The sequence below is a fragment of the Carcharhinus amblyrhynchos genome, unplaced genomic scaffold (assembly GCF_965287045.1).
Source record: "Carcharhinus amblyrhynchos unplaced genomic scaffold, sCarAmb.v2.hapA scaffold_44, whole genome shotgun sequence".
Classification (NCBI taxonomy): Eukaryota; Metazoa; Chordata; class Chondrichthyes; order Carcharhiniformes; family Carcharhinidae; genus Carcharhinus; species Carcharhinus amblyrhynchos.
The window spans coordinates 2687362-2712267 of NW_027649785.1; the positions used below are offsets into that span (position 1 = coordinate 2687362).

The 24906-nt window shown below is 46.8% G+C and overlaps 1 protein-coding gene across 1 annotated transcript in view; it reads right to left on the reverse strand.

The window, feature by feature from the left end:
- LOC145337152 (synaptosomal-associated protein 25-like) overlaps positions 1 to 24906 on the reverse strand; it is a 298706-nt gene that overhangs the window by 147928 nt on the left and 125872 nt on the right. Inside the window, exon 2 of the mRNA XM_080181939.1 lies at positions 7448 to 7561. The gene's annotated coding sequence lies outside the window, so the exon portion shown is untranslated. The remainder of the gene's footprint in view (positions 1 to 7447; positions 7562 to 24906) is intronic.

Below are 24906 nucleotides of genomic sequence, written 5' to 3' on the forward strand. Positions count from 1 at the left end.
CTACGGCAGAGCCGATTACTGACGCACGTCTACACTGCACTAAATGTGTATGTGGAACGCGCTTACAAGAAAGAAAGCATTTACATTTCTATAGCACCTTTTGCAACTGCAGGGCCTCACAAAGTGCGTCATCGCCAAGGGAGTACTTCTGAAGCAAAAAAAATGCTGAAAATGCTCAGCAGGTCAGGCAGTGGGAGAGCAACAGTCACAGGGGATAATTCAGCATTCAGGACCCCACGCACCCCGGACATTCTCTCTTCCACCTTCTTCCATCAGTAAAAAGATACAAAAGTCTGAGGTCACGCACGAACCAGCTCAAAAACAGCTTCTTCCCTGCTGCCGTCAGACTCTTGAATGGACTTTGCATTAAGTTGATCTTTCTCTACACCCTGGCTATGACTGTAACACTACGTTCTGCACTCTCTCCTTTCCTTCTCTATGAACGGTATGTTTTGTCCGTATAATATGCAGGAAACAATACTTTTCACTATGTGTTAATACACGTGACAATAAATAAATCCAATCAAATCAAAAAAAGCTCCCCCATATTAGGATGGCGTGTGGGCAGCAGGACTGGAAAGGGGAGTGTAATCCATTGCTGAGGCTGATGGAAAACCCACACCATCTCTTCCTGCCCTGATCTCATTACTGATGCACCTGGGGGTTTAGCACCATATCGTGTGGCAGGGCAGGCTTCACTGCGCACTTTCCATTACATCTGGGTGCCATATTGAAAAGGTGACCAATATCACTGACCCACTATTGAAGAAAGAAGATTGATCTCTAGGGACACTCGGAGGCTGGAAGATGGACCTCTTGGATGATACTGAAGCTGGAAGATACCCCCACCCACTGCTGTGGTGTTCCAGGGTCCAGAGACACTGGCAGCTTCCAGAGACAACCCCTTCTCCAGATAAGTCCCGACCTCTGTACATCACATTGTTCCAGGTATGCTCTGGACCAGTGTGATTTCCGATTGGTATGACAGAGAATCGAGTATGCGGGTAGATTCTGGTTGGGTCTTCATATACATTCTGTTATTAAAGCAGCGAGAGGCATTGGAGAGGATACCAAACAGATTTAAAAGATTGAGACCAGAACAGTGAGTTCATATCTAACAGGGAAAGATAAACGAGCTGGGACTCTTTTCTCTAGAAAATAGAAGGCTAAGGAGTAAACAGATAGATGTTTTTATAATTATGTAAGGTTTTGAAAGATGTGGATGCAGAGGAAATGTTTAAATATGTGGAAAAGAGCAAACTTATAGGTCATCAATATAAAACAGTCGTCAAGGAAGCAAAGAGAGAATTAAAACAAGCTTCTTTATCCAGAGACTGAAAAAAATGTGGAGTAGTTGGCATGAATAGCGTTTTAGATGGTGGTTGCATGGTCTATCTTATCTTGAGTAAGTCTGATCTCAGTCGGATGATTACTTCAACCATCTTCATTACACTACGTGCAAGATCGGTTACAGAATAGGAATCACAGAATTATTATGGTGCAGGAAGAGCCCATTTGGTCCATCGTGTCTGCATCAGTTCTCCAAATGAGCATCATGACTCAGTGCCAGCCGCCTGCCCTTTCCCCCCTCCTTCCACACAATGTTTCTATTCAAATAATCATCTAACGCCCTCTTGAATGCCTCGATTGAGCCTGACTCCACCACACTTCCAGGCAGTGCATTCCAGACCCTAACCACTCACTGTGTGAGAAAGGTTTTTCTCACATCACATTTGATTCTTTTGCAAATCATTCTCAATCCTTTTATGAGAAGGAACAGTTTCTCCCTATCTATTTTGGGGGTGGCACAATGGTTAGCACTGCTGCCTCACAACTCCAGGGACTTGGGATCAATTTCAACTTTGGGTCACTGTCTGTGTGGAGTTTGCATGTTCTTCCCATGTCTGAGTGGGTTTCCTCCAGGTTCTCCAGTTTCCTCCCACAGTCCAAAGATGTGTGGGTTAGGTGGATTAGCCATGCTAAATTGATCCTAGGTGTCCCAAAATGTATAGCTTAGATAGATAAACTGTGGTAAATGTATGGCATTACAGGGATAGGGTGGGGGATAAGTTATGGGTAAGATACTCTGTCAGAGTCGCTGTTGAGTCAATGGGCCAAATGGCCTCTTCTGTACCGTAGAGAATCTATGGTTCCATGAAACTCTGTCTAGACCCCTCATGATTTTGAGCATCTCTATCAAATCTCCTCTTGGCTTTCTTCTCTCCAAGGAAAACAGTCCCAATCTCTGCATTCAATCCTCATAACTGAAGTTTCTCATCTTCTCACGAGTTCAGGCTGTCCCATCTGCTCTGTAACACATGGCAACTGACTCCACTGTTACACATCACTTACTCATTACCGGAACTATTCTGCTAACCCATTGTACAAATCGTGTAGCTATACTGAAGAGGAAGAGTGAAGCAAACGGAAGCTTTTGCTGCCAGATTTTAACCAGGAAAAGCAGCAGCAGGATTGAATGGAACATAAACATCTGGATGGACTGTTAGGGCCGAATGGCCTGGTTCAGTGCTGCAGATTCCATGTCATGCAATGGCACGTGACACAGCAAGATCCCACAAATAGCAATCGAAATATCAGGCAGCTCACCATTGCTCTTCATGGAGAAAGCACCTTAGTGTGGGTATGTCTCTCTGCGTGGTCAGACAACAGCTTGGTTGAAGGTCTGATCCCAAAGATGGCATCTCTGAGGGTGCAGCACCCTCCTCTCAGTGCTCTGCTGGAGCGTCCGCCCAGCTTTTGTGCTGATGCGGAAAGGGGTTTGAGGTGAAAGGAGCTCCCCACTGAGGTGCGGCTGACAAGATTCACAGGGTTTGATGTGGGGGTGGTGGGTAGGTGCACAGGGACCATATCAATAAGGCAAGGGGCCAGAGACAGGAAGTCGGGGGGTGGTGGGGAAGACAGGCTGTGCCAAACTACAAGTGAGCAGCAGTGAACTGGCATTGCCGCAGTAACTGAGGACAGCAGTGTGATTAATCGGTAGTCTCGCCATTAAATTAATACTCCTATTTAATTACAATGCACGGCTTTCCCTCACACTCACTGCTGCAATGTTATTGCTTCTCCAAGAACACATCTCACCCAAGAGATGTCTAACACTGCCACCTCCCACACTGACCTCTTGACCTTTTGTTATTTTGGCTTGCAAGCTGTAAACGGTAATGAATCAGCCGCGAGCTCCAATCTGTGGCTTTTGGCAGTCGAGTGCCCATTACTGTCATCCTACCAGCAACCAGCAAAGGAGTGCTGTGTGTTGTATTTCTTAACTACCTTTTCTCACCCGTTTATACTCGAGTCTTCACATGTTTGCAGGCCAGGCCCTGCTTTTCCATTTTCTTCATTCTGTTGCAGAGGGCAGCATGGTAACACAGTGGTTAGCACATGCTAACACAGCTCCAGGGACCTGGGTTCGATTCCCAGCTCGGGTCACTGTCTGTGTGGAGTTTGCACATTCTCCTCGTGTCTGCGTGGGTTTCCTCCGGGTGCTCCCACAGTTCAAAAGATGTGCGGGTTAGGTTGATTGGTCATGCTAAATTGACCGTAGATGCATAGGTTAGAGAGGATTAGTGGGTAAAATATATACAGATTGGGGGTAGGGCCTGGGTGGGATTGTGGTCAGTGCAGACTCGATGGGCCAAAGGGCCTCTTTCTGTACTGTACGGTTTCTATGATGATGATTTCTATGATGTAACCCTAAAGCCAGGACTTACTGCCCATCCCTAATTGCCCTTGAACTGAGGGTCTCGCTCAGCCATTTCAGAGGGCAGTTAAGAGTCAACCACATTGCTGTGGCTCCAGGTAGACCGGGTAAGGGCAGCAGATATCCTCGCGCTCACCTAACTGCAGATTCATCCAATAATTACAGACAAGTAAAGTCATTTATCATAATTGAGTGAATCAGGCAGAACATACAGATTCTCTCTCCCACTTGGCTTCACATTGGTTCTTGGAACAATTCCAGGCATTTTGCCTACACTATAAACAGGAATCCACTCAATGCAAAGCTAAATGTCCGAATCGCAATCCTATATTGACCATTTGCTAGTTTAACCCGATGATGTCTGGTTTCCAATTTGGAGTCATTTTCTAGGTTTTTTGGAACGGTTCAGGACAACAGAAGGCCATTTGGACTCAGGAGATGTGCCAGGGAGATCCTGTGGCACAGACTATTGCATCCCTGCCTCTGTGCCAGACACTTTGGGTTCAAGGCTACACGGTGGTCAGCGCTGCTGCCTTGCAGCACCAGGGACACGTGTTCGATTTTCGTCTCGGGTCAGAGACTGTGTAAAGTTTGCACATTCTCCCCGTGTCTGCATGGGTTTCCTCCGGGTGCTCCGGTTTCCTCTCACTGGCCAGAGATGTGCAGGTTAGGTGGATTAGCCATGGCAATATGGGGGTAAGGTGGAGGGAAAGGCCTGGGTGGGCTGTGCTTTAGGAGAGCCATTGCAGACTCGATGGGCTGAGTGGCCTCCTTCTGCAGTGTAAGGATTCTATGGATTCTAAGTCCCACTCCAGGACTTGCCAAGGAAGATGGGTCTCAGACTCTTTGGGGAGCCAGTTGGTTTAGGTCTGTCTCACAGAGTGCGGTTCAAATCTCTTTTCCAGTTGGGGTGGATTCAGGACCTGCCTCCTTGCCCTGACCATGACAGAGATTGCAGCTGTGGGTGCCTTTGGACAGAGAAGTGAAGGTGACCCGAATTACCTCCTTGAAACAATTATTCAGTTCTCCCTACCGTTTCAGCAAGAATGGCACTTCCGACGTATCTGCCCCCTCCCCCTGGCCATCTGTCACTTGTTCTTAAGTTTGGCTTTAATAGAATATAATCCTAGAATCGTAGAATTCCTGCAGTACAAAAGGAGGTCATTCGGCCCATTGACCCTGCGCTGACAACAATCCCACCCTATCCCCGTAACCCCACATATTTACCCTGTTAATCCCCCAAAATTAGGGTCAATTTAGCATGGCCAATCAACCTAACCCACACATCTTTGGACTGTGGGAAGAAACCGGTGCACCCGGAGGAAACCCACACAGACATGGCAAAAATGTGCAGACTCCACACAGACAGTGACCCAAGCCAGGAATTGAACCCAGGTCCCTGGTGCTGTGAGGCAGCAGTGCTAACCCCTGTACTATCCCACTTCATTCAGCACTGACTTTTATTGTCCCATTAACATATTCTTACCTTTATGTAACCACGAGCGCTGTCTGCCAATAACACCACCTCTGTCTCATGACACATTTTTGTTGTAATCTTTCCCAGCTATCACCAATTCATGTTGCAGATTTACAAAACTCTGGTGCGGCCGCACTTGGAGTATTGCGTACAGTTCTGGTCGCCGCATTATCGGAAGGATGTGGAAGCATTGGAAAGGCTGCAGAGGAGATTTACCAGGATGTTGCCTGATTTGGTGGGAAGGTCTTACAAGGAAAGACTGAGGAACTTGAGGCTGTTTTTGTTCGAGAGAGAAAGCTTAAGAGGTGACTTAATAGAGGCATATAAAATGATCAGAGGATTAGATAGGGTGGACAGTGAGAGCCTTTTTTCTCAGATGGTGATGGCTAGCATGAGGGGACATAGCTTTAAATTGAGGGGTGATAGATATAGGACAGATGTCAGAGGTAGGTTCTTTACTCAGAGAGTAGTAAGAGCGTGGAGTGCCCTGCCTGCAGCAATAGTGGATTCACCAACATTAAGGACATTCAAATGGTCATTGGATAAACATATGGATGATATTGGAACACTGCAGGTTAGATGGGCTTTAGATTAGTTCCACAGGTCGGCGCAACATCGTGGACTGAAGGGCCTGTACTGCGCTGTAATGTTCTAATCACTGACCTGCTTTGTTCCAGCTACACCACTCCCCCTCCCCACCCCCATACAGTTTATAATTCCCTCTCTTTAACTCTGAAGAAGAGTCATTAAACTAAAGGAGGAGGCCATTTGGTCCATTGAGTCTCTGTACCAAATCTCTCTGACAGAACACCTTTCCCAGGCCTCCGCCCTCCCACCATCCTGCCCTATCCTCGTAACCCTACATATTTATCCCACAAATGCTCCTAACTTACACATCTTTGGGCTGTGGGAGGAAACTAGAGAACTTGCAGGAAACCCACAGAGAAGTGAAAATGTGCAAACTCCACACTAGCACGCAAGGCCTGGGTCCCTGACGCTGTGAGGCAGTGGCGTTAATTGTTTTCTTCAGAAGGAACTCTTCAAATGCAGACAATAAAAATATAACAAAACATACTCCAACTTATGAATCAAAGAAAGGGTTTAATAAAGAAACTTCATTACTCCAAACCTGAGGCCTCACCCTGGGCCAATCCAAGTTCCCCACAATTCCCAACAGGTTCTTATTTATAAAGGGTCAGCTGACATCACATCATTCTGTAATTGGCTCCATGGTTTACTGGGTCAGCTGACTCTTACATCTTGTTACCATTGGTCACATTACATCTGATACAAGATTGTCACTGGTTACATTCTAACACTAATCACCATGCCACCATGCTGTAGAGTATAGGGCTAACGGTAGGACTCTGAATAGTGTTGATGAACAGAGGGATTTCAGTGTATGTGTACATAGATCCCTGAAAGTTGGGAATCAAGTAGATAAGGTTGTCAGGAAGGCATACGGTGTCTTGGCGTTTATTGGTAGGGGGATTGAATTTAGGAGCCGCAGCGTCATGTTGCAACTGTACAAAACTCTGGTGCGGCCGCACTTGGAGTATTGTGTGCAGTTCTGGTCCCCACATTATAGGAAGGATGTGGAGGCATTGGAGAGGGTGCAGAGGAGGTTTACCAGGATGTTGCCTGGTATGGAGGGGAGGTCCTATGAGGAGAGACTGAGGGATTTGAGGTTGTTTTCGTTAGAAAGAAGGCGGCTAAGAGGGGACCTTATTGAAACAAATAAGATGATTAGAGGTTTAGATAGGGTGGACAGTGATAGCCTTTTTCCTCGGATGGAGAAAGCTAGCACGAGGGGGCATAGATTTAAATTAAGGGGTGGTAGTTATAGGACAGATGTCAGAGGTAGGTTCTTTACCCAGAGGGTGGTGAGGGTTTGGAATGCCCTGCCTGCTGCAGTTGTAAATGCGCCTAGTTTGGGGGCGTTTAAGAGATCCGTGGATAGGTTTATGGGTGGAAAGGGATTGGTTTAGGTTAGAGGGTCATTGCTTTTTAATTGGTCAGCGCAACATCGTGGGCCGACGGGCCTGTTCTGCGCTGTAATGTTCTATGTTCTATGCTGCCCATATGGACTCGCAATGTTAACTCTATTTTCTCTCTCCACAGATGCTACCAGCCTGCTGAGCTTTTTCAGGATTTTCTGCTGTTGAATCAAAATCCCTCATCATTTTAACTGCCTCTATTAAATCTGTGTTGCAGTTCAGTCAGAATATCCAAGTTTCTACAACAATACACACCTCTACATGCACATTGTTGTCTGGAGCTCTGGATATGGGGTTGCTAACCCTCCAGGTTTCGTCTGGAGTCTCCGAGAATCAAACATCGATCTCCAGGACGTGGCTATTGCGACCCTGGAGAAAAATCATCGGGATGTTACAATGATAGTTTTTTTGTCATTTTCTTTAAACATTTATAAGGAGTTATAAGGAGATAGTCACTCCTAGGAATAAGTCTTGGGTCACTGCCAGGAAGAGGGGCAAAAAGCAGTTGGGGGGACAATCCCCTGGGGCTGTTCCCCTCCAAAATAGGTTCTCGGTCCTGGAGGCTACAGTTGAGGAGAAATCAACTGGGGATAGCCAAAGGGAGCAGGTCTCTGGGGGTGAGCCTATTGGCAAGCCTCAGGTGGTTAGGGGTAAGAGATTGGGCCTCGTGATTGGGGACTCCACAGTTATGGGGACGGATAGGAGAGTTGGAGGTAAGGGTAGGGACTCTGGGCTGGTGTGTTGCCTACCAGGGGCTGGGGTCCAGGATGTTTCGGACAGAGTATTCAGGACTCTTAGGGGAGAGGGAGATCAACCCCAAGTTATAGTTCATGTGGGGACACATGACATAGGGAGATTAAGGGAAGGGGATATTAAGCAAAGATTTATGGAGTTGGGGTGGAAACTCAAGGCGAAGTCAGAAAGAGTAGTTATATCTGGACTCTTGCCTGTGCCACGGGATAGTTTAGAGAGGAATAGGGAGAGGGAAAGTTTGAACTCGTGGCTGAGGGGATGGTGCAGGAAGGAGGGGTTCAGGTACTTGAGCAATTGGGGCTCATTCTGGGGAAGGTGGGACCTCTATAAGAGGGATGGTCTACACCTGAACCAGAGGGGAATCAATATCCTGGGGGGTAAATTTGTAAAAGCGATGCAGGAAGGTTTAAACTGATTCGGAGGGGGGGAGGGATAGTGAGGAAAGGGGGTGAAAGTGAGGGGGGCATAGTTGGGGAATGCAGGGCACGGCATAGTGGGGGTGGGGCGGAGCAGGGTTTGAAATGCGTGTACTTTAATGCGAGGAGTATTCGCAATAAAGTGGATGAACTTGCAGCGTGGATCAGTACCTGGGACTTTGATGTTGTGGCCATTTCTGAGACATGGATAGAGCAGGGTCAGGAATGGATGTTGCAGGTTCCGGGGTACAAATGCTTTAGTCGGAGTAGAGAAGAAGGTAGAAGGGGGGGTGGGGTAGCATTGCTAGTCAAGGACTGTATCACAGTGTCGGAGAGAAAGTTTGATGAGGACTTGTCAGTTGAGGTAGTATGGGCGGAGATTAGAAATAGGAGAGGAGAGGTCACCCTGTTGGGAGTCTTTTATAGACCTCCTAAAAGTTCTAGAGAGGTTGAGGAAAGGATTGCGGAGACAATCCTGGTTAGGAGTGAAAGTAATAGGGTAATTGTTATGGGGGACTTTAACTTTACGAATATTGATTGGAGTTGCTATAGTTCTAGCTCGCTAGAGGGGTCAGTGTTTGTACAAAGCGTGCAGGAAGGTTTTTTGTCTCAGTATGTAGACAGGCCAACTAGAGGTGAGGCTATATTGGATTTGGTGCTGGGAAATGAGCCAGACCAGGTGCTAGACTTGGAAGTTGGTGTGCATTTTGGTGATAGTGACCACAATTCGGTTACGTTCACCTTAGTGATGGGAAGAGATAGGCATGAACCTCGGGTCAGCAATTTTAGCTGGGGTAAGGGCGATTATGAGGCTATCAGGAGTGAATTAGGACGCATGGATTGGATTAGGGGATTACAGGGACTGGGAACGTCTGAAATGTGGAGTTTTTTCAAGGAGCAGCTACTGCGAGTCCTTGATAGGTATGTCCCTGTCAGGCATGGTGGATTTGGTAGATCTAGGGAACCGTGGTGCACTAAAAGAGTTGAGTCGATGGTTAAAAAGAAAAAGGAGGCTTATGTTCGGATGAGATTGGAGGGCTCAGATAGTGCACTAGAAAGCTTTAGATTGGCTAGGAGGGAGTTGAAGAGTGAGTTGAGAAGGGCTAAAAGAGGACATGAGAAGACTTTGGCTGATAGGATTAAGGAGAATCCTAAGGCGTTCTATAAGTATGTCAAGAACAGAAGGTTGGTCAGGGCAAGATTAGGGCCAGTTACAGACAGCAGGGGGAAGTTGTGTGTGGAACCGGAGGAGATTGGAGAAGTATTGAACCAATATTTCTCTTCGGTGTTCACGCAGGGGGACATGAATATAGCTGAGGAGGACATTGGGTTGCAGGGGTGTAAAATAGACAGTATTACGGTTGATAAAGAGGATGTGCTGGAAATTCTTGAGGGGCTGAAAATAGATAAGTCCCCTGGTCCGGATGGGATCTACCCTAGGATTCTCTGGGAGGCTAGAGAGGTGATTGCAGAGCCTCTGGCTCAGATCTTCAGGTCGTCATTGGTCTCTGGTGTAGTCCCGGAGGATTGGAGGATAGCGAATGTTGTCCCATTGTTTAAGAAGGGGAACAGAGACTTTGCCGGGAATTATAGACCGGTGAGTCTTACTTCTGTTGTGGGCAAGGTTTTAGAAAAAATTATTAGGGATAGGATTTATAGTTATTTGGAGTGTAATGAATTGATTAGAAATAGTCAGCATGGTTTTGTAGCAGGTAGGTCGTGCCTTACTAACCTTATTGAGTTTTTTGAGAAGGTGACCAAAGAGGTGGATGGGGGTAAGGCAGTTGACGTGGTATACATGGATTTTAGTAAGGCGTTCGATAAGGTTCACCATGGTAGGCTTCTGCAGAAAATGCAGATGTATGGGATTGTGGGTAATCTAGGAAGTTGGATCAGGAATTGGCTATCAGATAGGAGACAGAGGGTGGTGGTGGATGGTAAATATTCATCATGGAGTGCAGTTACGAGTGGTGTGCCTCAGGGATCTGTTTTGGGGCCACTGTTGTTTGTAATTTTTATTAATGATCTGGATGAGGGTATAGTTGGGTGGATTAGTAAATTTGCTGATGACACCAAAGTTGGAGGTGTGGTAGATTGTGAGGAAGGGTGTCATAGTCTGCAGGGAGACTTAGATAGGTTGCAGAGCTGGGCCGAGAGGTGGCGGATGGAATTTAATGCGGAGAAGTGTGAGGTAATTCACTTTGGTAGGAGCAACAGATGTGTCGAGTATAGGGCTAACGGGAGGACTTTGAATAGTGTGGATGAACAGAGGGATCTAGGTGTGTGTGTACATAGATCCCTGAAAGTTGGGAATCAAGTAGATAAGGTTGTCAAGAAGGCGTACGGTGTCTTGGCGTTTATTGGTAGGGGGATTGAATTTAGGAGTCGCAGTGTAATGTTGCAACTGTACACTACTCTAGTGCGGCCGCACTTGGAGTACTGTGTGCAGTTCTGGTCCCCGCATTACAAGAAGGATGTGGAGGCGTTGGAGAGGGTGCAGAGGAGGTTTACTAGGATGTTGCCTGGTATGGTGGGGAGGTCCTATGAGGAGAGACTGAGGGATCTAGGGTTGTTTTCGTTGGAAAGAAGGCGGCTAAGAGGGGATCTTATTGAAACATATAAGATGATTAGAGGTTTAGATAGGGTGGATAGTGATAGCCTTTTTCCTCGGATGGAGAAAGCTAGCACGAGGGGGCATGGCTTTAAATTAAGGGGGGGTAGCTACAGGACGGATGTCAGGGGTAGGTTCTTTACCCAGCGGGTGGTGAGGGATTGGAATGCCCTGCCTGCTGCAGTTGTAAATGCGTCTAGTTTGGGGGCGTTTAAGAGATCTCTGGATAGGTTTATGGACGAAAAGGGATTGGTATAGGCTAGTGGGTCATTGTTTTTGTAACTGGTCGGCGCAACATCGTGGGCCGAAGGGCCTGTTCTGCGCTGTAATGTTCTATGTTCTATGTTCTATTTCTCTTTACCAGATATAAAACCTCAAAAATGGGATTAATCATTGAATCACAACGGTGCAGGAGGCGGCCATTTGGCCCATCAAGTCTGCATTGACCACAATTCCACCCAGACCCCATTCCCATAACCCCTCATATTCACCCTGCTTGTCCCACTGACACAAGGATTAATTTAGAATGGTCAATCAACCTAACTTGCACGTCTTTAGACTGTGGGAGGAAACCAGAGCACCCTGAGGAAACCCACGCAGACACAGGGAGAACGTGCAGATTCCACACAGACAGTGAACCAAGGCCAGAATTGAACCCAGGTCCCTGGTACTGTGAGGGTGCAGTGCTAACTACTGTGCCACTGTGCTGTCCAAACTGTGCCACTGTGCCAGCCTAATTATTGCACTAATTCACTAATTCTCTTAAAGTATACACATTTGGACACTAAGGGAAAACTTAGCATGGCCACTGCACACAACATAGACAAGTGTGAGGTCATGCATTTTGGTCGCAAAAATGAGAAGGTGACTTTTTATCTAAATGGGGAGAGAATTCAGGGTGCTCCAGTGCAGTAGGATTTGAGTGTCCTCATTCATGAGTTACAGGAAGCTAGCATGCAGGTACAGCAGATAATAAAGAAAGCAAATGGAATGTTGGCTTTGATAGCTAAAGGAATAGAACATACAGATAAAGAAGTTTTGTTGCCACTAGATAAGGCATTGGTGAGGCTGCACTTGGAGTATTGTAAACAGTTTTGAACCCCTTTGAGGAAAGATATAGTGGCATTGGGGGCAGTTTAGAGGAGGTTCATTAGATTGATTCCAGAGATGAGAGGTTTGTCACATGAAGAGAGATTGAACATTTTAGGCCTATATGCTGGAACTTAGAAGAATGAGGGGAGATCAAATTGAGGTATACAAGATGATAAAAGGTATGGATGAAGTAGACATGGAGCGGATGCTTCCTCTTGTGGGGAATTCTAGGACAAGAGGCCATAGTCTTAAGGTAAGGGGTAGTAAATTTAAAATAGAGTTGAGGAGAAACTACTTCTCCCAAAGGGTTGTGAATCTGTGGAATTAGCTACCCCAAAGTGCAGTCAATACTGGGACAGTGAGTAAATTTAGGGAGAAATTAGACAGATTTTTAATTGGTAATGGGGTTGAAGGGTTATGGGGAGAAGGCAGGAAAATGGGGATGAGGAGCGTATCAGCTACGACTGACTGGCAGAGTGGACTCGATGGGCCAAATGGCCTAATTCTGCTCCTATATCTTATGAACCTGCACATCTTTGGACTGTGGGAGGAAATCGGAGCACCCAGAGGAATCCCACGCAGACATGGGGAGAACATGCAAACCCCGCACAGGCAGTGACCCAAGGCCGGAATCGAACTCAGGTCCCTGGCACTGTGAGGCAGCAGTACTAACTACTGTGCCATCCCTTGATGGAACCTCCCAAAATTCATTTCATCACAGTTGACAGCCCTAGTTATGGATGGTGGTGGTAGAGATTCCGGTTTTCCTTCCATCATCTCATGGCTGATCAGGATTCTCTTCTGTTTATACCGCCTGCCACTGGCATGTTCAAAAGATTTGCAGGTTGATGCTCACCTTGCTTTTTTTATTCACATGTGGGATGTAGGCCAGCATTTATTGCCCTTGAGAAGATGGTGTTGACCAGCCTTCTTAAAATACTGATACAACTGAATGGCTTGCTCGACCATTTCAGAGGGCAGTTGAGAGTCAACCACATTGCTGTGACTCTGGAATCACATGTAGGCCAGGCTGGGTAAGGAAGGCAGATTTCCTTCCCTGAAGGACATTAATGACCCAGATGGGTTTTTTCTAACAATCGACAATGGTTTCATGGTCATCAGTAGATTCTTAATTCCAGGTATATTTTTTATCGAATTCAAATTCGACCATCTATCGTGATTTGAACATTAACTGAGTTTCTGGATTAACAGTCTAGCAATAATACCACTAGGGCATCACTTGCCTGTGCTTTGGCTGTTTTACACTCTGTACGCCTCGGTAAGATTACCACTCACAGGTCACCCATCAAGGTGGAAAAGCCCAAGTACTTTCTGGGAATGGGAAGGCCCGGGGGAGGAGGTGGGGTGGTTGTGGGGCAGGTCACCCTGGTGCTCTGGCTTTGCACCACACCTTTCTTTTTGAAAGACGGATCATGGATCTGGTGGGAAAATGGGCAGATGTGAGGCAGCTTGGCCTCCTAGTTAATGGTGCAGGGGATTGTGACTTGTGGGATATCAGGAGGCAGTCTGTTAAACATGTTAAATTTCTACAACACTGCTGCTACAATTCTCCAATCGCCATTTGAGGTTTCAGTTCACAGATCAGTAAAAGGAAAGGGGTGGGGGTGGCCGGCCGGTGGGGGGGCGGGGGGCAGTGTAAAACTAATCTTCAGTCCTGGTACAGCAGAAAGCTGTCAGGCCAGTTGATCAATGCTTTCAATCACTCTGCAAATGCAATCAGCACGGCTTGGAAAAGCTCAATATCATACCCAGGAACTGCTGAAAGATTCAAAACTAAATCAAACAGGCCTCACTGGCCATGTCAGGGGAGTACATCAGTGCAACACTTATGCCTATCTCTGTAGTCAGTGCACAGTAAATTGGAACAGAACCATACATCACAGGATTGATTCCCCATCCTCCTTCCCCTCCTGAAGATACTGGTCTATACTGGGTGAAAGAGAACCCAGGAACATAGGAAAGGGGTTAGTAATCCAGGGGCCCTGGCTAATTGTCTTTGATTTATTAATGTCACATGTACTGGTGTACAGCAAAAAGTATTGTTTCTTATGCACTATATGGACAAAGCATACCATTCATAGAGAAGGAAAGGAGAGAGGGCAGAATGTAGTGTTACAGTCATAGCTAGGGTTTAGTGCACTGACCCTCTGACAGTGCGGCACTCCCTCAGTACTGACCCTGTGACAGTGCAGCACTCCCTCAGTACTGACCCTCTGACAGTGCGGCACTCCCTCAGTACTGACCCTCTGACAGTGCGGCACTCCCTCAGCACTGACCCTCTGACAGTGCGGCACTCCCTCAGTACTGACCCTGTGACAGTGCAGCGCTCCCTCAGTACTGTTCCTCAGACAGTGCAGCACTCCCTCAGCACTGACCCTGAGACAGTGCGGCACTCCCTCAGCACTGACCCTGTGACAGTGCAGCACTCCCTCAGTACTGACCCTGTGACAGTGCGGCATTCCCTCAGTACTGACCCTCTGACAGTGCGGCACTCCCTCAGCACTGACCCTCTGACAGTGCGGCACTCCCTCAGTACTGACCCTCTGACAGTGCAGCACTCCCTCAGTACTGACCCTGTGACAGTGCGGCACTCCCTCAGTACTGACCCTCTGACAGTGCAGCACTCCCTCAGTACTGTCCCTCTGACAGTGCGGCACTCCCTCAGTACTGTCCCTCTGACAGTGTGGCACTCCCTCAGTACTGTCCCTGAGACAGTGCGACACTCATTCAGTACTGTTCCTCTGACAGTGCGGCACTCCCTCAGTACTGACCCTCTGACAGTAAGGCACTCCCTCAGTACTGTCTCTCTGACAGTGTGGCACTCCCTCAGTACTGTCCCTCTGACAGTGCAGCACTCCCTCAGTACTGTCCCTCTGACAGTGCGGCACTCCCTCAGTACTGTCCCTCTGACAGTGCGGCACTCCCTCAGTACTGTCCCTCTGACAGTGCGGCACTCCCTCAGTACTGTCCCTCTGACAGTGCGGCACTCCCTCAGCACTGACCCTCTGACAGTGCGGCGCTCCCTCAGTACTGACCCTCTGACAGTGCGGCACTCCCTCAGCACTGACCCTCTGACAGTGCAGCACTCCCTCAGTACTGACCCTCTGACAGTGCGGCACTCCCTCAGCACTGACCCTCTGACAGTGCGGCACTCCCTCAGTACTGACCCTCTGACAGTGCGGCACTCCCTCAGTACTGTCCCTCTGACAGTGCGGCACTCCCTCAGTACTGTCCCTCTGACAGTGCGGCACTCCCTCAGCACTGACCCTCTGACAGTGCGGCGCTCCCTCAGTACTGACCCTCTGACAGTGCGGCACTCCCTCAGCACTGACCCTCTGACAGTGCAGCACTCCCTCAGCACTGACCCTCTGACAGTGCGGCACTCCCTCAGTACTGACCCTCTGACGGTGTGGCACTGAGGGAGTGCTGCACTGTCAGAGAGAGGTACTGGCTTTTAGCTGAGGCATTAAATCATGGTCCCTCTCTGTAGTTTTGTACACCGAGGCTTGCCATACTCATGTGACCGCTGATGTATATGTAAATGAAAGTTTTTGGGCTGCAGCCATTTCACCCACCAGATGGAACTTACTGTCAGAAGCATGCAGCTGGAATGGAGTGAACTTTGAAAGGGGTAAGAGAAGGAGAAGATGTGAAAGCAGCAGCAGAGAATAATGGAAACATACGTCAGCACTTGCTGCAGGACATGGACAGCTGGGTGAGTTGTTGTGGCTTTGAATTTTCCAGCAAGTATTCCTCAGGAGATGATTTGAAATTTGAGAAGGAATTGACAATTCCTCCAGTCTCAATGACAAAATTATGAGACTGCTATACAATTAAACAAGAACTTGAACAGACAAGAGTAGTGACTCTGTTAAGAGTGAAATGGAAGGAGTGCCACAGGCTAGACTGCAACTGAGATCTCACAGAGTAGCAGAAAAACAAGTTATGTGAAATTTTAAAGATCTTGATTATCTACTTTTAATCTCTACTAATGTTATTCATGATGGCTATGTTTACTCTTGGTCATCAGTAAAATGTTGGAAAGGATCTTCAACAGTGCGATCAAGCAGCACCTGCTCAGCAATAATCTGCTTAGTGAAGCCCAGTTTGGGTGTCACCAGAGTCACTCAGCTCCTAACTTCATTACAGCCTAGGTTCAAACATGGACAAAACAGCTGGAAATCCAGAGGTGACATGAGAGTGACAGACCTTGACATCAAGGCAACATTTGACAGAGTAAGGTATCAAGGAGCCCTGGCAAAACTGGAATCAATGGGAATCAGGGGAATGTCCTTGAGCTGAGATGATTGACCTCCGACCACTGGTTGAAGTTGTGGTGGTTGGAGGTCAATCATCTCAGCTCTAGGACATCATTTCAGGAGTCCCTCAGGGTAGTGTATTAGGCCCAACCAATTTCAGCTGCTTCATCAATGACCTTCCTTCCATCATGAGTGGGGATGTTGGTTGATGACTGCACAATATTCTGTATTATTCACAACTCTTCAGATACTGAAGCAGCTTGTGTCCAAATGCAGCAAGATCTGGACAATATCCAGACTTGAGATAACAAGTGGAAAGTCACATTTGCATCACACAAGTGTCAGGCAATGATCATCTCCAACAAGAGAAAATCTAACAATTGTTCCTTGACACCAATGGCATCGCCTTCACTGAACCCCTCCATTATCAACATCCTGGGCGTTACCATCGACCAGAAACTGAACTGGATTAGCCATTTAAATACTGTGGCTACAAGAGCAGGTCAAAGGTGAGGATTCCGATAAGAGTAACTCACCTTCTGACTCTCCAAAGCCTGTCCACCATCTACAAGACAGAAGTCAGGAGTGTGCCGGAATATCCCCCACAGGTCTGGATGAGTGCAGCTCCAACAACACTCAAGAAGCTTGACACCATCCAGAACAAAGCAGCTCCACTTGATTGCTACCACAAACAATCACTCCTTCCATCACCAACACTTAGTAGTAGCCGTGTGTACCATCTATAAGATGCACTGCAGGAACTCACCAAGGTTCCTTCGGCAGCAACCTTCCAAACCCAACACTAATACCAACTAGAAGGATAAGGTCACCAAATACCTGGGAATACCGCCACCTGCAAGTTCCTCTCCAAGCCACTCACCATTCTGACTTGGAAATATATTGCTGTTCCTTCCCAGTTCCTCCCTAACAGCACTGTGGATGTATCTACACCTTTGGTACTCAAGCGATTCAAGAAGGCAGCTGCCTGTCATCTTCTGAAGGGCAATCAGGTATGGACAATAAATGCTAGCCAGCCAGCAATGCCCACATCCCATAAATTAATTTTTAAAAACTCAATGTCAGCCTGCTTGGCAATTTGGGAGTCATGTGAAGAGATTGTTAGTGAAAGTGAAAGATCTATCATGGCAAGCTCAGATATCTCCATTCAACCAGAGAGGCAGCTCCTTCACAGCCCACAACTGATGAAGCAAGTTTAATTTCACCAACTGAACGAGGAACTGAATGACCATCAGTTCCAGAGGATCAACCGTTCCCAAACAACACCTGTCACAGCAACACCTTTCCCAGAGAGGTCACATCGACTGATACTAGATAAAAAAATCATCAACAACACACACGTACAGTGATAACACCTGAATATTGTAAGACTCTGGGTGGAGTCTAACTGAGAGTCCCTTATCAGCTTTTTTTCCAGAAGGCCTCCAAATTGTCAGTCAGCCACTTCGCTGGGCAGCAATAGGTCATCTCAGGAACAAGGACCATGGGCCTGAGAGCTGCAACTCTTCATCGCTCAGCAGTGTTACCAGAGAGGCAGTGGCCACAGCCAGTAATCATCAACCAGAAGGTCAACGTGGCTGAGGGACCCGGGCCACAAGTGAGTGATGGCAGGAGATGGTGGGATGAAGGCTGTGGGGAAGGAGAGCAGGAGGTCAGAACTAAGGGGCAGGGGGATTTCAGAGGGCCCTATTATGTCCAACATCAGGTGTACGGATAAGGCACCAAGTGCCGAACAACAAGAGATCCTCTCCCTGCAAAGCCTGCTAGCTTCCCTGACAGCGTTTAGTTCCAGCAAGGTGAGACCCTAGGTGTCACTGGTTAAATGCCCGCAGCAGAGTATTAAGCAGCTCAAAGTCTCAATTGGTAATGATACGGGAAGTTGTCCATAAGCCTCCCTGCCACAGACTTGATCAGGGCAGAGGAAGGAAGGTGGATCTATGCCTGCCATACCTCCCATCCATTGGTTGTAAAGAACCTTGGAATTTTCTGAGAAAGGCACTATATAAATGCAAGCTTTTTGTTAACATTCCTTATTTCAGTCAGTTATTGCTCACTCACTCATGGGAATAACCAAGAGGTTCACCAAGTAAGTGAAATGTCTCCTGAAGGACTTTTCCTTCAGGCCCCATTAAGCCTATGCAGTGGCGTAATGGTATTGTTGTTGGATTAGTATCCAAAGATCCATGGTAATGTTCTAGGGATCTGTTTCAAATCTCCACCATGACAGATGGTGAAACTTGAATTGAATAAAAATATGGAATTAAGAGTCCACTGATGACCATGAAACCATTGTTGATTTTCATAAAAACCCATCTGGTTCATTAGAGAAGGAAATCTGCCGTCCTTACCCAGTCTGGTCCACATGTGACTCCAGATCGATAGCAATGTGGTTGACTCTCATATCCTTCGAAAACCTCTCCCCACAACTGAGCTGGACGTTAGTCAGTATCCTTGTCTACAGCTTCTTACCAACCTCTTCCCAGTCATTCTCGTAAATCCATGTCATTCAAATAAGGCCTGCGAGTTAAACTGCTCGGGTGTTTTGTCTTCACTGCAACCACCCCTAGCCTTCCCCACTCCGCAACACCAACTCCCCCACCCCAATCTCCCACTCCCCATCTACAACACCCCCACTCCCTGAACGGGCGCCAGAGTATGGTGACTAAGGAACTTTCACAGTAACTCCATGGCAGTGTTAATATAAGCTAACTTGTCACACTGCAGGCAGTACTGTTTACCTGTGCCACGTTAACCCTTACAATGTCAGATAGCCTTATTCCACAGCAGGTGAGTTGAATTCCGTATGCTGCCACAATTATAGCAATACAAGTCACACCACACGCAGGCAACTGGTAATCAATTTGTTTGATGTCATGCAGTTAATTCAAAAATTTATCATTCCAAAAGCTGCAGCTTCTTTCGTTTACAACCCTAATAAACCGTAAGAACTATTGGCAATCAATTTGAGTGCAATCCCTGGTAGTGCAGAGTGTGTATGGTTCTCCTCATTGCTGAGATACAAGTAACTGCAGAACTGAGTCTATGTTTTTTGCCAAGGTCACTGACTGTCGAATAAAGGGTATCCTCAATGTGAAGCCAGAATTGTCTCTATAAGGACTGTGTGGTGGTCACCCCTCCCAATACAGCCACGGACAGATCCATCAATGACAGGTGGATTGATGAGGACTCTTCCCTCTTCTTGGTTCCCTTGCCACCTGCAGACCCAACCTAGCAGCTGTATCTTTCAGGGTTCTGCAGTTAGTTTCTGAGTCTGATTCTTAGACTGGCTGATGGTTTTGAAGGCTCTGATGGGTCCTAGAGTACTAAAGGTTCAGCCCTTGAAACTAGTTTTGATCACATGCCAATGGGTTCACAATTCTGAGGCACACCCAGACTGGTTTGGAATGGGGGAGGACACCATGATATAATGGAAAGTTGATGGTGGCCTTTGAGTTTGGATTTACTCTTCTATCCAGTATGAAACATGGAGACAGGCTGTCTGGAAACTCCACAGTTTTTACTTGTTGGCCATCCTTAAACAATGAGATGTGTTAATTCCACAAACACCTGTGAGGTACCCTCATCTATGTCTAAATTTAATTAAGGATTTTTCAGAGACTTGATACTGTCTATAGTCCAAATACATAAAGTCACATGATCTGCAGAAGCCACCTTCACAGTTTGTTTGTGTCTAGTTTTTTGAAGTATTAAAATTCAGAATATATCATTGCCTTTACTAGGTAGTGACTACTGACATTTGTGTAGTGCTAGCATCATTTGTTACTCAGTTGTTTAAAGTTAAATGTTATTCAGGTTTTGAGGCATATAAACCGGGGCTGAGAAATTCAGAGCGGTGCTGAACATTGTGTAATCTTCAGTGAAAGTCCTCATTTCTGAACTTATAATAGAGGGGCGCTCATTGATGAAGCAGGTGAATGTGGATGGGCCTAGGACACTATCCTGAGGAACTCCTGCAGAGATATCCTGGGGCTGAGATGATTAACCTCAACCATCACAATCTACAGAGGAAGCTTTCCTTGGTAGATCACCCACTCGGTACTTCCAGCTAAAGGTTTTTGCAAACAATTGAGAACCCAACTTGTTCCAGTTTCAAAACTCACCTGAGAACCAACCTCTGAGATACTTGATTACAAGAAACATCACAACCTGCTTTACTTTACAAGACCCTCACTTTAAATCATCAAAATCATTCAAGAAACCACAGGCCTGCCACGTGGGTGACTGGAAATCGTAAACCAGGGACTGACTTGCAAAAGTACACCATTTTTATTGGTAGCCAATCATTGACTGTGCATGTAGATCGGTGCAGGCTTGGAGGGCTGAAGGGGGACCATGTATATGCCATTGTGTTAATTCAGGGTAACTGCGTGAGAATCAATAATCAACTTCACTTAAAACTCATGAAGGCTTGCTGCTGAATTATTTAATTGAAACACACACACCAAATACACATTTCTTTCCATACAAAACACACTGGTTATAGGCAATAAGAAAGCAGATACATTCCATCCATGGCACGGGAAATGGTCATCTCCAACAAAAGAGGATCTAACCATCTTCCCTTGACATTGCCATTGCTGGATTCCTCTACTACCAACCTGCTGGGGGTTATCATTGATCAGAAACTTAACTGTAACTGCAATATAAATAATGCCAGAGCTAGTCAGAGACTGGGAATTCTTCAGCGAATAACTCACCTCTCGACTCTCAAAAGCCTGTCCACCATCCACAAGACACAAGTTAGGGGTGTAATGGAAAACTCTCCACTTGTCTGGGTGACTGCAGCTCCAACAACACTCAAGAAACTCAACATCAACCAAGAGAAAGAACCCATTCTGATTGGCACACCATCCAGTACTTCAAACATTCACTCCTTCCATCACCAATGCATGATGGCAACCATGTGTACCATGTACAAGATATATCGCAGTGACTCACTAGGACTCTTTCAATAGCACCTTCCAAACCAGCAACTTTTATTACTTAGAAGGACAAGGGCAGCAACTACTTTGGAACTCCACCGTCTGCAAGTGCCACTCCTCATCCTGATGTGGAAATATATCACCGTTCCTTCACTGCTGTTGGGTCAAAATTCTGGAACCCCCTCTCCAACAGCACTGTGTGTATACCTACCCCATATGGACTACAGCTCCTTACCATCCTTTCAAGGGCCAATTAGGGATGGGCAATAAATGCTGGCCTAGCCAGCAACACCTCCTAAGGGGATGAAATAAAATTCATTCAGATCATGACACGTATCTTAACTGCCTTGGTTCCACATCTACCAGTCTCATTTTCAATCAACTCACTGCCCAACCTCAAGAACTCTGTTTCCCTCTGTGTAAAGTAGTACTTCCAGGCGTCACTCCTGTACAGCCTGGTTTAACGTTAAGGTATTTCCTCTTTGTTCTGGAGTCCTCCTCGCCAATGGAAATAGTTTATCTCATAACCTATCATCTGATCATCTTAAACACCTCATTTAGATCATCTTTTTGCGCAGTTCTGGTCGCCTCACTATAGGAAAGATGTAGAAGCTATTGAAAGGGTGCAGAGGAGATTTACAAGGATGTTGCCTGGACTGGGAGGCATGCCTTATGAAGCTAGGTTGAGGGAGCTGGGACTCTTTTCCCTGGAGAGACGAAGGTTGAGAGGCGACCTGATAGAAGTTTATAAAATGTTGAGAGGAATAGATAGGGTGGACTCTCAGAGGCTATTTCCCCGGGTTGAAATGGTCGCTACGAGAGGACACAGATTTAAGGTGCGGGGAGGGAAGTTCAGAAGTGATGTTAGGGGTAAGTTTTTCACTCAGAGGGTGGTGAGTGAATGGAATCGGCTGCCGTCAGTGGTGGTGGAGGCGAACTCGCTGGGGTCTTTTAAAAGACTTCTGGATGAGTATATGGGGTTTAATGAGATTGAGGGTTATAGATAGGTCTGTAGGTTGGTAGGTGTTGATGTGATCGGCGCAACTCGTGGGCCGAAGGGCCTGTTTGTGCTGTAGTGTTCTATGTTCTATGTTCTATCTCTTTACAACAGGAATACAAGGCAACCTGTCTTCCAAGTATAACTCAAACCCTATTATTTCACAGTTTATCCCTGTATCAGTGTTCCTGCACTTAGCGACTCACTGAAATTGTGAAAACTGTTACCTTATTTTATGTTAATTGTATGTTAATTGCATGTTGGTGGTGGGCATTAACTAATTGGGAATCACTTGTGCCCCGATAAGTAGGAATAAACTTAAACTCTAATTGTTAAGTTAGGAGGTACATGCATGTAAATTGTATCTCTAAAAATAAATGCTTAGAAATGTGTAAGGATTGGTTCTAATTCTCTCCTTCATCACCTGACTTTCTGTAGTGGCAGTAAGAAGTCTCACAACACCAGGTTAAAGTTAAACCCTTTCGGAACACCGTTCCTTCATCAGGTGAATGGAGAGTTCTCTCACTTTCCACTCACCTGACCAAGGAGCAGCATTCTGAAAGCTTGTGGGTTTACTACCAAATAATCCTGTTGGACTTTAACCTGGTGTTGTGAGACTTCGTACGGTGTTTACCCCAGTCCAATGCCGGCACCTCCACATCATTTCTGTAGTGGAACAGAGGGGGTGAGAATGGCTGATCATCTAACATTTTGAGCATTCTTCACCAATCACTTCATAATTCCTTTCAAAATGTCCACTGCTGTCACAACTCACCATCATGGTGTTCATCTTTACATACATCTCTGAACTCATCATTAACAAATCAGAAATTCCGCTCATGTCTGAAGCCCAGTCCCTATCTACTTCTTCACAATTTTGCCCACAATAACCCTTTTGTTTTGTCTTAGTTTCCCAAACGAAAGGACAATGGGGCAATTCTCCCATCCCACTGCGCTAAAAACATTAGCGCTGCGGGCCAGAAGATTCTAACGGCGCCCTATCCACGGGATCCGCGCTGGGCATTCCTGCCTGATAGCGTTTCCCAGTGCCGGATTTCCAGTGGCATCAGCTCTGTGCCGGATATCAGCGGGTCGGCGCCTAAGTTATTTAAATATGACTTTAAATATATTTTACATACGATTAGCAGGCCCGGTACTGAAGTCTCCAGGCCCGCGCTCTCCCCACACCCCCCCCCTCACTATAGGGGTTTACTATAGCTTCCCACTTGCAGGGAGCTGGTGACCTGACTCCACTGGAGTGAGTGAAGTGGGGCAATCAGAGCCTCTCCCAGAGGGTCGGGCATGGAGAGGGTGGTGCCCATGGCATTGGCACCTTGGTATTGTCTGCCTCCAAAGGGCAAAGTGCCAATATCCAGCAGACACCTTGGCACTACTCACCAGACACAGGGCAGTGCCAAGGAGGCAGGACCTCAGGGGGACAGACCAAACAGGGAGCCCACTGCCATGCTGCATTTTGGGATTGAGCAGAGAGAGGGAGGCCAGGGATCAGGGCTGGGCACTGGGGTAGGGATGTGAGGGGACAGCCTGCTGGGAGGTGAGGACTGCAGAGGGGTAGATCAAGAGTACGGGGAGGGGAGTGTCAAGACTGCAGATGGGGGGAGAGGGGTCAGGACTGGCCCAGGCATGTTCGGGGGGGCCAGAGATTGGGGGCTGTGGGGGGGGGGGGGGGGGGGTGGAGGTTAGAGAGCCAACATTTCAGTTGGCCAACAATTGGGAGGCTGGCAGTGTGTGGCAATTGCACATGCGCCGCATCTCAGTGCGGACAGATCAGCGCATGTGCAGTGCCGCACTCAATGCTACGCTGCCAGCCTCCCGTGCGGGGTTAAGTCCCGGCCACTGATTTCTGAAGTGAATCAAGCTGAGGCACTCGGCAGTGCACAGGGTGCTGGAGATTCTTCTCTAAACTCCCACTGAAGAAACCAACATGATGTACCCTAGTTTTTACACAAATTCGACACTTAGAATTTTTCTGGGGTGAATCCTGGCCAACATTTCCCATTCTCACCCATCAGAGACATTCGGAAACCAGCTTCTTAGAAAAACCCATTAGGGGGATTAAAATGTGAAGCCACAGCAGAAATGACAGGTTTCACCTTCTTTGGGTCATCTAAGAATGGGAATTTAAGTATGTTTTAATTCAGGTCAAACTTTTCAAATGTTTTATTTGCCTTTAGGTGTTTCATGGATGTACTTAACTTCGACATGTCAAAACTAGCATCTCATCAAGTCTTGGATGCACAACCAGTCCCACTGACTAACCAAGTCGCACAAATTATCTCTCTCAGTTTTTAACATCATCGTTCTTTGCTGATCTCCTATGTGATTCACTGGGATGGGAGTAACACTCTTACAATATGATTGCTGATTGAAAGATGCCCCAGAGCTTCGCTCAATATCTAAACCAATATACTTAAAAGCTCCACAAGCCAGACTCCCTATATTAAATCCAACTGTAATCTTTTTAATAACACAATTCTCCATCCCGCTATGCCACCCCAACAAAATCACCAGAGCAAGTTCTCCCTCTCGATTGCCTGTGAGTGGATGCTGTGACACAAGTGGATAAATTTCTCGCTGTAACTC